Source organism: Harmonia axyridis, chromosome 2, assembly GCF_914767665.1.
Source record: "Harmonia axyridis chromosome 2, icHarAxyr1.1, whole genome shotgun sequence".
Lineage (NCBI taxonomy): Eukaryota > Metazoa > Arthropoda > Insecta > Coleoptera > Coccinellidae > Harmonia > Harmonia axyridis.
The window spans coordinates 5445693-5460676 of NC_059502.1; the positions used below are offsets into that span (position 1 = coordinate 5445693).

The following is a 14984-nucleotide window of genomic DNA, read 5'->3' on the forward strand; positions in this document are numbered from 1 at the left end:
TTGTTAGGGTCTGAGAAAAACCGTTTGCCAAATTAGGTAATTTTTCACAGTTCATATTGAGGGTATCCGGGTTTGAACTCTAGTCATCTTGATCGCATCTGTTCCCTCTAACCACTGTTCTGCCAACATCACTAATAACCAAGCCAAGCAGATACAAACGATCTAAACCCAAAATTCAGTACAGATGTGCTAAGCGGCGTTCAATAAGCCCATAGTAACACATATTTTATGTTTGAAAAGGAAATTCAAATCAAAGGAAAAGTTCAAGGACAGATCCTTCAAGGAGATGCGCTTCTCTTTGAGGGATGTGTCCTTAAACTTTTCCACAGATTGGATCGCTAGAATCATGTTAGTTTGTTAATTATTAATAAATCCTATATTCTGAGTGAATAAATTATTGAATTCTTGTAAGAGTTTATTTATAAATAGTAAATGTTCGTTAACTACCAGTTGAACATTTGTTGATAATGAATTTATGATATTGTTGGATAACGTAAGTTCATATAAATTAGTTATAACCGAAATATATTAAATATTATCAAATACCTTGTAAACAAATATTATATTATCTATTAATAAACGTTTTTGAATGCATAATTCAACTATTAATGAATATAATAAATATAAATCTGCTGTAATAGTTGTGAATAAATAATCTCCAAATAAGTGCTTTATTAATAAAAAAATATGGATTTCTCTCAGTGTGGGGTTTTTATCTGTGCTGTTGTATCATAAGTTGAAAAGCATAATGCCCTCTTCAAAAGATTATATATGCACAGTTTCCATTTGTCCGTTTACCCGTGAATCACCCTATATAAAAAATACATTTTCGATTGATTAGATGGGTCTAACTCTATTCGGTCATATCCTCGTGGGGAAATGCTAGCAATGAGGCAGAAATTTTATATTGAATACCGAACGTTGAAGCACTTATTCCTATGATATAGCATGTGAGGGGCCATGACACACCAATCTTCTTGAAAGCCCCATCTGAGTTGGATGGTCGACCTGATTTCTGATGTGATTGCTCTTGAACGATTTTCAGATATCCCTGGATCTGACATTGACGATTCAATAGGAGTCGAACGGAGATATATACATATTTCGAATGCTTTATGATGTTATTCGTTTGAAGTCGAGGAATATTCGGGGATTTGATGAAAAGGCACACAACGCAAAATATTGTACATACCAAAGATTAAATGTGAATACATACAGTGAGAATAAACGAGGTGTTTCTAAATGGATACTTAAGGTTTTTGGAAGAGATACTCCGTTGAAAACTGAATAATTTTTTGGTCAAATTTTCTTCTCAAAAAAATGAAATATATTTATTTTTTAGACTTTATTTGACAATAAACTACTTGTTATTAGTTAAATTAACTACATTTGACAGCAGTAAATCTAATTGTCTCGTCAGATTTATGTGGAAAGAGCCTGAGCAATATATTTTTTATAACTAATAATTTTAGGAGGAAAATTAAGTTTTTTACAATAATGCCTCGAATTTGGGGCAAAAAATGGCGGAAGCAAAGTTGTACGCCTATGTAATATATGTATAACTCGACAACAGGAGCAAAATACGTAGCTTTTCTATTGCTGACCAGTGTGAGTTAAGACTTCGAAACTTCCATTCAACAACATTTGATTCAGGAGTTTAGTGTTCCATATTCGCTGTGGCACACGATTTCGATTGATCATTGATGTGGAAACTTCGAATTTGCGACCCATTCAGCCTTCGCCCATATTTTCACGTTTGTATTTATTGTACGCCATAAGAACGGCACAATATTGACGTCGAAATTTCAATTAAAAGTTCCCTTGGAATCAATTAAGTCAGGTGATTATAACACCTGCACAAAATAACAGAATTCGGTGTGTTTATGTTTGGCCGATGTCGTTTTGAATCGAACGGATTTAGAATTCGACAATGCAATGGTTTGGGTTAAGCCTCGCGTGCACTTTAATGGAATACAAGGAAAATCCGATCAGAATGTGCAGGTGAATTGCTCAACGAACTGGATGAGAGATGAAGTTATTTTATGATCTAAAAAGCATATTATGTTATATTGGAGTGTTTACATGATGAGTTTTCATCCGATCCGATTCAGTTATTTTAATAGTCCTTCATTTCTTCCTTTTGATTAAAAATATCTATTTACGTAAATTACACCGATCTAATAAATCAGTTGAGGTCAATATCACTAATTGTTCGAAATGTATCATTCATATTAATAACTTTTTTGGATTTGATTATTTTGAAGAGTTTTCAAATAAGATGTTTCATTTCGAATAGCCAGTATAACAGGCCAATTGAAAAGGCCCTGCTGTACCATAGCAAAACACATTTTTTTGGCAAAATTCGGTTTTATTATTCAACATAGTTGCCTTCGAGGGCGATACAGCGATTATAGCAATCTTCCAACTTTTCGATACCATCTTTGAACTACGATTTGTCTTTCGCTTCAAAATAGGCCTCAGTTTCGGCGATTACTTCTTCATTGGTGCTAAATTCCTTTCCAGCGAGCATGTTTTTGAGCTCTGAGAACAGGAAAAAGTCGCTGGAGGCCAGATCTGGTGAATGCAGAAGCAAATCGAAGACCAATTCATGCAATTTTGCCATTGTTTTCATTGATTTGTGACACGGCGAATTGCCTTGACGAAACAGCACCTTTTTTTCTTCAAATGGGGCCGATTTTAATGATTTCATCCTTTAAACGATTCAATAACGCTATATAATAATTGTTGTTGATGGTCTGGCCCTTTTGGAGGTAATCAATGAATATTAAACCTTGCGCATCCCATAATACTGATGCCATAACCTTGCCAGCTGACTGTTGTGTTTTTGCTCGCTTTGGATTAGTGTGCAGTCCACTCAGCTCAACACGTTCCAACAAAGCATTAGATGGAATTCGTGAAGTAGTCGTGGACACACAGCCGCAAATGTGCGAATTGGTCATTAAATATTTCCTGAAAAGCATATGGTGCTTCAACCGTTGACTAAGAGACCATTAATTCATATATTTCCTTTGTTACAAAATGGCGAATGCGCAGAAGATGAATAAAAATTTTTTAAAGAAGGATTTGCACAATCAAAATTATAATTTTTGCTTATTTTCTTATAACGAAATGCTTTAAATGGCAACAGCCTTCTTTCAGAGGCCATAAGGGTAATTCATTCTGATTTTGTAAAACATTTTTTCCTATATCCCTTAAAATTCATGGACGCCTTCGCCATTTTGCAACCAATATAAATATAATATAATGTATTGAAATTTACAATTACAAGTAAGATGTAGTCTGCACTCTCCCAATAAGAAATCAACGACACAATCCTAATACAGTCACCAGTCTACAGCATTGCAAACGAATAGGTCATTATTTCTGAAATTAATTAAAACTATTTCTATTCATAACTCAAACTGCTTACAGTTTATGCAGCATTGCACCCAGTTTGAGCAACAATTCACATTCAATTTATATCGCAATTTGAAATTGGCTTCAGCTGTGAGATGAAGTTTGGCTGGACAATTATGAAAGTGGCTTGAGTAGCTGAATATTAGTGATTGTCGGTTTGAAACTTTTTTTTTGTCAATGAGAATATTTTTAATGGAAATATAAGGATGATATGCCTAGTTGAGTCGATATTTTCACGTTTTGTGTTAACTCCAATATAAATAATTAATTAATTACATCAGTCTACTTGAAAGATGTAAATGAAAAAAAAATTTTCTCTACTTTTCATACTACTTACAAGGAATTTTTGAGAGCAAGTTCATTAATTCGCCAACTTTACCCTTGAAGACCATAGAACTGTATATAAATATATAAGTGATCTCCAAAGGTGCAGTTGGCGAATGGATGAACAAGCAGTAAAATAGGGATTCATCAAGCCAAGTAGCTTGACATTTTAATCAACTACTTGACTTGAAAATCAAGTTTTGAAAAATTACATACTTGAGTTTAGATTTTTATTGCTTGACTTGAAATCAAGCTACTTGATATTACTTGAGCTTGATATGCACGCGTCGCACGGCATATATTTCTGCAATCTTGTGCGCGCTTAGATTAAATAAGGGGATTCCTCGAGTGCCGAGAGACTGAAGCGTTCGCCAGTGTGACTCTATTAGTAGTTTTCTCACATTTCTATGGAATTTATTGGTAAATTTTGGTAGTTACAGAAATATCTTGACAAACTTGGCCAAAATGGCCAAGGGTTTTTTATCAACTCCAACATCTTCAGCTCCTGGACAATTTTCCAGAGCTGCTGTTCCAGTTACAAAAACCCGCAATAGGTTTGGCGACAAATCTATAAGATGCCTCATGTGTCTTAGTTCCTGAATAGAAAATTATGAAATCCAATAAAGCCTGAAAGTGTGTCAATATTAAGGAACTTTATTCTCTATTTTGTACTGATATATATTGTTTTAATTTATGTTTCTATTTCAAAAAAGTTGATATTTTCGGTTATTTTATGCAACAAGTGTTTTTTGCAAGGTTCCTTCTCATTTAATCGTTTTTTTATTGATGTGGCATTACACAATAAAACTGCTGAAGATCAAGTAGCTTGATATGATTCAAGTACTTGATAAATAATCTTGATTTGACTTGAGATTTAAAAACTACTCCTTGACTTGAATTTGAGTCCAGCCCAAGCCAAATAGCTTGAAAATCAATCCAAGCCGTGAATCCCTTCAGTCAAAGGACCACGCCATCAAAAAATGCCTTCTTTTATGAGTACCATATGAACTATGAAAATTACTGAAAATAAACTTTTTGGATTTTTTAAATACCTCGAACATAAACCAATATATATATCGAAATATTTAAAACAGTTATTTTTAAAAAAGCTCTATATAACTCAAGAACGAATCAAGATATCTATGATCTGTTTTTTGATATCTCATTATTTCGAAAAGAGAGATCGGAGTCTTTGAAGATATTTCCTCTAAGTCTTATAGTTATCGAGATGCTTTCATTGAGGATCGAATTAAGACGCTATGTACTTATTTTCAAAATTGATCAAAAACTATTTCCTTTCATTAAACCCAACGCCATAACCCCTGAACTCAAGCGACGATCCGCACACAATTTGTATTACAACGCGGAGTTGGCCTCGGCTTCTAGATAAAGTTCTCGCAACTGTGGAAGTCACTTAGTATTATGAATAGTCGCTTTGGAAATCCCTAAAGCCGATAAGAATGCTTTTTAATGAAAATCGAATGGGCGATATGGTCGGCCACGCCAATCTTCCTACGCCCCGTGCTCGCTCTATTACGAATAGAGTTTAATTAATTCATTAGTTCGAGTTCTTTACGATTGGAAAGTGTACATTTGCATAAGAGATATTGAATATAACTTTCTGGCTTTAGAACTATCCACTATCCAACTTTCCTGAATTGGACGCTGGAAGAATACAATCAAGAGATTGCGGCGCGTTTTGAATTTATGTTCTGGTACAGTCTAATTGAAAAATGGAAAGACGTACTTGGATAACTTGCGCATTCACCATTTTGCAACACACAGGCTGGGTCGCAGTCGATTTTACTCTGGAGTTTCACTGATTTTTTTTAAATTTTATGGAAAATTTAGTTTCTCAGAAACGAACCACTGCTTTATCGATCTAACACATTTTCAGCACTGCGGTGTTGCCAGTTATATAAAAAAATTCTAATAACTTCGATATTTCATATCAATTAGAACATCCTGCTTATTATTAGGCCAATTGAAAAGTCCCCGGTATGATGCACAAATGGCAGTGCTAGTATTGAATCCATATGATTTTTAGTTAGTACCAACCTTCAAACGATACGTGTCAAAATTTGACAGCACTCCGACCATTAGTTTGTTAGATATTGCGTTGTGAGTGTAGCTACTTTTGTTATTTGAAAAAAGATGGAAAAAAGAACTTCGTGTGCTGATGAAATATTGCTTTTTGAAGGAAAAAATACAGTAGAAGCAAAATCTTGGCTTGATGAAGAGTTTTCGAGGTCTGCACCAGGAAAATCAACCATCATTGATTGGTATGCTAAGTTTAAACGTGGTGATGTAAGCACCGAAGACGGCGAACGCAGTGGACGCTCAAAAGAGGCGGTCTCCGACGAAAAAATCAAAAACGTTCACAAAATAATTTTGAATGACCGTAAAGTGGAGTTGATCGAGATAGCAGACATTGTGAAGATATCATCTAAACATGTATATCATACCATTCACGAATATTTGTACATGAGAAAGCTGTGTGCAAAATGGGTGCCGTGCGAGCTCAAAATCGATCAAAAGAAACAACGTGTTAATGATTCTGAGCAGTGTTTGAAGCTATTTAACAATAAACCTGAATTTTTGCGACGATATGTGACAATGGATTAAACATGGCTCCATCATTTCACTCCAGAGTCCAATCGACAGTCAGCTAAGTGGACTGCACACGATGAACCGAATCCAAAGCGAGGAAAAACCGAACAGTCAGCTGGCAAGGTTATGGCAGTAGTATTCTGGGATGCGCAAGGTATAATATTCATTGATTACCTCCAAAAGGGCCTGACCATCAACAGCGATTATTATATAGCGTTATTGGATCGTTTTTTAAGATGAAATCGTTAAAGAATGGCCCCATTTGAAAAAAAAATTGCTATTTCATCAAGACAATGCGCCCTAAGAAGAACAATGGCAAAATTGCATGAATTGGGCTTCGAATTGCTTCTGCATCTCCCGTTTTCGCCAGATCTCGTTCCCTGTTCCCAGACCTCAAAAGAATTTTTGGAAGGGCTCGTAAAGTACTTCCTTTCGATGAAAGTTGGAAAGATTATAATATTCCTAACTTCTACTGCTCATTCAATCGTTCTAGCAACACCGCACATTATATTCATCCCTCTTTCTCTAGGCAAATATTGACAGATCACGAGAACGTCACGCGATGGTGTTCCCCCTTAACCTCACAAAGTTGAACCACAGAATGAACTGTCACGGAGCACAGAACTCACAGGGCATCAAACCAACAGTTGGTTCAACCTATCAGAATAGTTATAATGTTCATTATTGTGGACATTACTCCCAAATTCCTATACGCAACAAATTTCCGAATTATTTGCGACCACGCCATAAACTCAGCTGAATTTAATCGTCCAACAAAGCGACGGTGGGCTATAAAACCCCATTCTCGAAAACAATGAGCAATTACTCGCCCAGTAATTGAATGGATATGGAAATTCAACACCACGAAGTATATTTACGACCTTAACACAACTGACCAATTACTTCCAACTTAATGACGATGTGCCCCTCAATATTTGCCTCTACGAATGGCCGAAATGAGGAGTGCCGATCCCAATCTGACCTAATTTTCATAATCAATGAATGCAGTTTACTTCCTCTATATCCTCTTTGGACATATTAGGACTTGGACGAATACTTGGCGTTCTAGTTTTGATGATATCGATATAGGTCACTCATGTAAGAAGAAGACTGGATTCTATGGTTAGATAATGGCGCTCGAAGAAATTCCAGGAAATGACTTGCACTGGGTCAAAATAGTCAATCTATTTGAATTAACTCAACTGATTGTGTTGATAGTCTCTAGAATTATGAGGTTTTAAAACAGTCTACTTACTATATCTATATGTTAGATGTCAAACAGACATCAGACTTGAATATGCTTCTATGTTCATCAGTTTTGGTGTAACCTTAGAGTAATAAACATAGATAGAGGGAGCATATGTCATTTTCAGTAAGAAATCAGTATTAGGATATTTAACACAATTCTTCAAAAAGAACGAACTTCTTAAGTCCCATAGTGAATCAACATTACATATTAACGAAAAATATATTGAAATAAATACCTAAATATATCAGAATTTCAGAAAACAAACTTCAAGCGCGCCAAACGACGTGAAACAACCGATGACCCTAGGAGAGCAAAAGTTGCCAAACCTTGTATTTCAGCAGGTAGATACAGAAAATAATAAATATTCTGCTTATTATAAATTCGACAATTAGGAAAAATATCCGATTCTAATTTGCTTATTTAATCGGGAATCACTCAAATAAATATATTTCATTCAATATAAAATACATTCATAACGAAATAGTAAAATTGAGGATTTGAATATATATCACAATCCGACAACGTAATCTAACCATGTTGGGGACATGTAAAAATTGCATATACTTTCCTATCTATGTTTATTACTCTATGGGTGTTACATGTCGAAGTAACCTCTCATTAATTTATTGAAAATGTCAAATATGTTCAAACAGTCAATAATTGTAGCGTTTTGGTGAACGCTGAATGCAATTGATGAGGACATTTTTTTTAAATTTTTCTGCAGAAAGAGTGTTTTTCGAAAAAACCTTTTTCATTTTCGATTCTGCAAATACCTAGTATTATGAGACTGTTAGCGGTTTGGACCAAAGAGTGCAGAGTGTTTATCAGAAGATCATGAACTTGGACAACTCAAATTCATCAAAACTCAAGATTATCAAATTAGAACCTATATTTTTTATTACTTCAATTCAGTCAATTCTACGTATAAAAAGGGGGGTTACTCAAGAAAACCCCTTTATCTAAAATGAATTCAAGAGTTATCGAGGGAGAACTTTAAATGAGGAAAAACCGCAATTTCTAACTGTGTGGAGTAGTCTGTGACTTCCGGAAAACCCAGAAACAGACTAAAATTCGATGTATCGTTTACTTAATTGACATTTCATGAATTGTAAACAATTATTCGTAATGGAAAATTTTATTGTTTTATGGATTTCTCGACAATCCCATCGAACAATCAATTACCATTCAATTCGAGAAAACAAATTGTGATTTCTTGATGACTGATATTATTTAACAGACGACAGAAATAATAGCTGATGAAGTTTAAGTAGTATTAAATCCCCATCTTTAATTTAAGTGATTCCTGTGAAACCAAACAGTAATTGACTGTTAAATTCAATCGAAAGTTGCAAATTTTTTCATCCACAGATATAAATTAGTCACATTCCATCAAACTAAAAAAACCTTCCCCTACATTAATATTACTAAGACTCCTAAAATTCCCACGAAATAACCTCAATTTCTCGAATCTCCTCTAATCAAATATTTCCAAACCCCGTTTCATAATTTGCTCCATAGCAGTTAACCAGAAAAAAAAATTGCGACGGAAATTGAACCATTACAGTGAGATCAGGCCTTGAGACAGGCTTTGGCAACACAGATTAAATTGAGACTGTTCATTCGAATGAAATTGTTGTAGTCTGACCCGGTTCCAGAACATCAACGTTAACAACATGCATACGAGAATAAATTGGTTGAACGTAAACAGGGGCGTTGAAACAGCATAACAATAAATATTCATGAAAAATCACAGTTTCCCGAGAATTGATGAAGGTGATGATGGTACTACGTGAAAATTAACGAGCTTTCTGGAAAAAAGAATCTGTCATGTTTTCCATCATTTTCGTTTTGAATTACCTAATTCAGTTTAAATACAAAGTGGGTTTTGAAAAACTTGCCATTCGCATATCTCTGAAATCATAAGAGGTATAGAACAATTAAAAATTATGCAATTGTATAAGGAGGGACCAAAAAGTGCACCTTTAGGTACTCCTTTCGACCAACCCAAGACACTCTAGCCAATCCAAAACAAGGAGTTCTAATGGCAACTCCCTACTTGTAGGTAAAACATCAATTAAGAGCTCGTAAAGAAGACTTCACAAAAGATTACTGCAATAAAAATTGAAATGTGATCAATCATGAATTTTTTTATAGTCGATGTATAAAAATAGAAACTACTATAAGAATTATTGATCTAAATGATTTCGATAACATTTTCTGTTCTCTTTGGTAGCAGTTTAATAATTTCCTGATAGCTTCAGATAGATGACAGATTATAATTGTCCCAAAAAAAAAATAAATGAAATGGAGAATGATCAGGTGGCAAAGATATAAAAAATTATATGAATCCTCTGAGTACCTACAATATCCTCCAAAATTCAAATACTTACTATACCTACTCGATAGGGTGTTTTTTTTCGAGGTATATAACTTTAAGTTGGCATTACTGTTCAAGATGGCGACCGATTTAACAGCTGTCAAGTGATTTATTCTCAGTTTGGTTTGGCAATTTATAATGAATAGACTCTCGTCCGAACAACGCTTGCAAATAGTGCAATTTCATTTCGAAAATAATCGTTCTGAGCGGAATACGTATCGCGCACTACGTTCATTAGCGATGAAGCGCACTTCTGGTTGAATGGCTACGTCAACAAACAAAAATGCCGCATTTGGAGTGAAGCTAATTCTCAAGTGTATGTCGAAACACCGTTACATCCAGAAAAACTGACTGCTTGGTGCGCTTCATGGGCTGGTGGAATCATTGGTCCGTACTTCTTCAAAAACGATGATGACCAGAACGTTACAGTCAATGGTGATCGGTATAGAGCCATGATTACTAACTTTTTCATTCCTGAATTGAACAACCATGATGTCCAGGAGCTGTGGTTCCAACAAGACGGCGCAACATGTCACACAGCTCGTGCCACAATCGATTTATTGAAAGACACGTTTGGTGACCGCCTAATTTCACGTTTTGGACCTGTGAATTGGCCTCCAAGATCTTGTGATTTAACACCGCTAGACTACTTTGTGTGGGGTTATGTAAAGTCATTGGTCTATGCGGATAAGCCACAAACCCTTGGTCCAGATTGGACTACATCCGAGCCAGCCGTGGCGGTCATATGCCAGAAATCATATTTAAAATGAAATGCCACAAGATTATCTTGCGGATAAATAAAATTCATGTCAATCGAATAATCCATCGTTGTTTTATTGCAATTTAAAGTTCTATAGCTCTAAAAAAACACCCTTTAGAGCTATCACTTCCTAAAGTCATGACCTGGTCTTTAGAATCACCCTGTAGTTCATAATACATAACTCGGGAATTCCAACCATCTCCATCAGACAACAATAAGCAACCAAACTAATAGCATTACATGTATGCCTCAAATTCTCATTAAACATTTAGAACCATTAGTATAAACCATTGCTCATGCCCAAAACAATAAACAACCCGATGTTATGATTTGTGATCATTGAAGGAGTCATGTTGAGTAATGGTAACAAGTTTCGGTGCATGTAAAGCCTTCAACACCCTTCCATAAGATTGATTGCATGCCAGAAATGCAGTGTGTTGACCTCCAATTCGAATTGGATAAGTGATCGATAACTGGATATCAATTCAATGCCAGAAGTTATTCACCTTCTTATAAAATCACTAAAATAGAGGAATTCTCAGGAATGTTGCCAATTTAACACGAATCTGGATTTTTGCTCCAATAAATCCCGGACCTGACGCATATATGGCACCACTGTAATACTAATTATTTCTCATAAGTACTCAATTTTTTCATGTCCCCACCATGGTTAGATGACGTTGTCGGATTGTGATATACTTTAAAATCCACAATTTTACTGTATTGTTATGAATGTATATGATATTGAATGAACTATATTTATTTTTGTGATTCCCGATTAAATACGCAAATTTGAACATTTGGAATACGATATTTTTCCTAATATTCGAATTTATAATAAGCAGAATATTCATTATTTTCTGCCTCTACCTGCTGAAATCCAAGGTTTGGCAACTTTTCCTCTCCTAGTGTCATCGGTTGTTTCACGTCGTTTGGCTCGCTTGAAGTTTGTTTCCAGAATTTCTGATATAACGGGTGTTTTTTTTTTCGAGGTATATAACTTTAAGTTGGCATTACTGCTCAAGATGGCGACCGATTTAACAGCTGTCAAGTGATTTATTCTCAGTTTGCATTGGCAATTCATCATGAATAGACTCAAGCCTGAACAACGCTTGCGAATAGTGCAATTTAATTTCGAAAATAATTATTCTATGCGGAATACGTATCGCGCACTACGTCCATTTTATTTTGTTTAGTGATGAAGCGCACTTCTGGTTGAATGGCTACGTCAACAAACAAAACTGCCGCATTTGGAGTGAAGCTAATCCTCAAGTGTATGTCGAAACACCGTTACATCCAGAAAAACTGACTGTTTGGTGCGCTTCATGGGCTGGTGGAATCATTGGTCCGTACTTCTTCAAAAACGACGATGGCCAGAACGTTACAGTCAATGGTGATCGGTATAGAGCCATGATTACTAACTTTTTCATTCCTGAATTGAACAACCATGATGTCCAGGAGCTGTGGTTCCAACAAGTGTGTGGCGCAACATGTCACACAGCTCGTGCCACAATCGATTTATTGGAAGACACGTTTGGTGACCGCCTAATTTCACGTTTTGGACCTGTGAATTGGCCTCCAAGATCTTGTGATTTAGCATCTCTAGACTACTTTCTGTGGGGCTATGTAAAGTCATTGGTCTATGCGGATAAGCCACAAACCCTTGACCATTTGGAAGACAACATTCGACGTGTTATTGCCGATATACGGCCACAAATGTTGGGAAAAATCATCGAAAATTGGACATCCAGATTGGACTACATCCGAGCCAGCCGTGGCGGTCATATGCCAGAAATCATATTTAAAATGTAATGCCACAAGATTATCTTGCGGATAAATAAAATTCATGCCAATCGAATGATCCATCGTTGTTTTATTGTAATTTAAAGTTCTATAGCTCTAAAAAAAACACCCTTTATATGTGTTTTTAAGAAAAAATGTGTTTTTACTGGTAAGGCCTGAGTGAAATGTTACATCAAAACAATTCGAGTCCATTTCCTATCCCTAGGATAATGAGTAGATAAACACTTCTCCAACATTCAACTTATATGTTTCATAAAAACATTCAAAACACTTTCCAAGTAAAATTAGAACCCATTTATAGCAATTATGGTTCCAAGAGCCATTACAACTCATTATATCTACTCAAAATCGATCGAAATCATTAAGTCGTAAATTGCTCGAATTTTATAAGCAGTAATGATACATATAACAACTAAGACACTTTTATGTGCTCTCCTATACTTTATAACTCATTTCGATATCTACCTACGCTCGAAAATTTATTAATACTTCCATTCATCACTATGAACTTAGATCGGACAAACTCCGTTGGACATTTTATTCAAGGCATTCAAATATATCGCATCCTATTTACTTTTAGATTTGTCTAAGATAAATTCAGAAATAGATCTTTGGATTTTCGAGATTTCGCCTCGATCTTTCGATCTTGCCGGTGTTGCAACGAGTTTTATCGGTTTTATGATATTTGCGTGGGAGTTTTTGCCCAATTTCAACAGTTAGATGTTATTCACGCATTGTTCGATGTGGAAAAGTCCATTAAGCTTTGCATACATTTCGCACAATGATTGTTGAAATCTTTAATAGCAGAATTATGATTATATTGTCGATCGTTTATTTGAACCTTGTCAATAAAGAATTGAGCCTTGAAGTGGTTTACTAGGCAATTCCCGGAATTGAGAATGTCATTCACAAATTGTGAGTATTATGACGGATAATTCCGAAATTTTGACATACATGCTGTGAAGCTTGGTACTTCAGAGTAATGAACATAGATAGAGGGAGCATTATGTCATTTTCAGTGAGCGAATTTTGTCCCCAACATGAACTATCAAATTTTACATGAAGCGCGCGGAAATGAAAACATAAAGGGTGTTTTTTTAGAGCTATGGAACTTTAAATTGCAATGAAACAACGATGGATTATTCGATTGACATGAATTTTATTCATCCGCAAGATAATTTTGTGGCATTATATTTCAAGTATGATTTCTGGCATATGACCGCCACGGCTGGCTCGGATGTCGTCCAATCTGGACGTCCAATTTTCGATGACTTTTTCAACATTTGTGGCCGTATATCGGCAATAACACGGCGAATGTTGTCTTCCAAATGGTCAAGGGTTTGTGGCTTATCCGCATAGACCAATGACTTTACATAGCCCCACAGAAAATAGTCTAGCGGTGTTAAATCACAAGATCTTGGAGGCCAATTCACAGGTCCAAAACGTGAAATTAGGCGGTCAACAAACGTGTCTTTCAATAAATCGATTGTGGCACGAGCTGTGTGACAAGTTGCGCCGTCTTGTTGCAACCACAGCTCCTGGACATCATAGTTGTTCAATTCAGGAATGAAAAAGGTAGTAATAATGGCTCTATACCGATCACCATTGACTGTAACGTTCTGGCCATCATCGTTTTTAAAGAAGTACGGACCAATGATTCCACCAGCCCATAAAGCGCACCAAACAGTCAGTTTTTCTGGATGTAACGGTATTTCGACATACTTTTGAGAATTAGTTTCACTCCAAATGCGGCAGTTTTGTTTGTTGACGTAGCCATTCAACCAGAAGTGCGCTTCATCGCTAAACAAAATTCGCTTATGAAAATCGGGAACAACGGCAATCTCATTTTGCACTATTTGCAAGCGTTGTTGCAGGCGTGAATCTATTCATGATGAATTGCCAAACCAAACTGAGAATAAATCACTTGGCAGCTGTTAAATCGGTCGCCATCTTGAACAGTAATGCCAACTTAAAGTTATATACCTCGGAAAAAAAACACCCGATACTCTTAAATACCTTTTCTGTAGGAAGATTCATCTTTGCTTTCGAAATAGGCTTCAATCTGAGGCGTTGTTTCCGCAACGCAATCAACAAAGTTGATTTCACATTCAAAAAGAAAGTTCGTCGCCAAAAAACGCCTTAGACATTTATGTCGAATCATAGAATATTAAAACAAGGCGTTTTATTATGACGAACTCTTCAAGACCATGATTGTAATAGATCCAGACGAAAATTCGTCGCTCAAAAACGCCTTAACATTCTAAATTACCATAGAGTATAGTTTGTCATATAATATGGAAACTTGGGTGTTTTTTTGCGACGAACTTTTCTTTTTCATGTGCAGACAACCTCGCCATTCACTTCTTCTTTAGATTCAATTTTCTTTCCCTGGAACATTCTTTTTAGGTCTGCAGAGTTCCGATAATCAGTGGTAGCCAGATCTG

General features: G+C 35.7%; 1 protein-coding gene across 8 annotated transcripts in view; it reads right to left on the reverse strand.

Annotated features, from left to right (window-relative positions):
* Window positions 1–14984, reverse strand: part of LOC123672494 (adenylate cyclase type 2) — a 150986-nt gene that overhangs the window by 105591 nt on the left and 30411 nt on the right. The window lies entirely within an intron of this gene.